Raw genomic sequence first — 596 nt, forward strand, 5'->3', positions numbered from 1 at the left:
CTTTAATTATGTTGAGGTATGTTCCCTCCAGTCCAATTCTCTCTGAGACTTTGACCATAAATGTATGTTGAATTTTGTCAAAGGCCTTTTCTGCTTCTATTGAGATGACCATGTGGTTCTTGTCTTTGAGCCCATTTATATGATTTATGACGTTTATTGACTTACATATATTGAACCATCCCTGCATCTGTGGGATAAAGCTGACTTGATCATGGTGGACGATCTTTTTGATGTGTGCCTGTGTGTGGTTTGCAAGTATCTTTTTGAGAATTTTTGAAACTATGTTCATTAAGGATATGGGTCTATAGTTTTCTTTTTTGGTTGTATCTTTACCTGGTTTTGATATTAGAGTGATGCTGGTTTCATAGAAGGAATTTGGAAGTTCTCCATCCATTTCTATTTTTTAATAAATTCAGTAGTATTGGATGTAGATCTTCTTTAAATGTCTTTTTGAATTCTGCTGTAAATCCATCTGGTCCTGGGCTTTTTTTAGTCGGGAGGTTTTGTATTACTATTTCAATTTCTTTTTGTGTTATGGGTCTGTTTCAGCTGTTAATCTCTTCTTGGTTTAGTTTTGGTGGTTCCCATGCCTTTGG

The sequence above is a fragment of the Nannospalax galili genome, unplaced genomic scaffold, assembly GCF_000622305.1.
Source record: "Nannospalax galili isolate Female #2095 unplaced genomic scaffold, S.galili_v1.0 scaffold197, whole genome shotgun sequence".
Classification (NCBI taxonomy): domain Eukaryota; kingdom Metazoa; phylum Chordata; class Mammalia; order Rodentia; family Spalacidae; genus Nannospalax; species Nannospalax galili.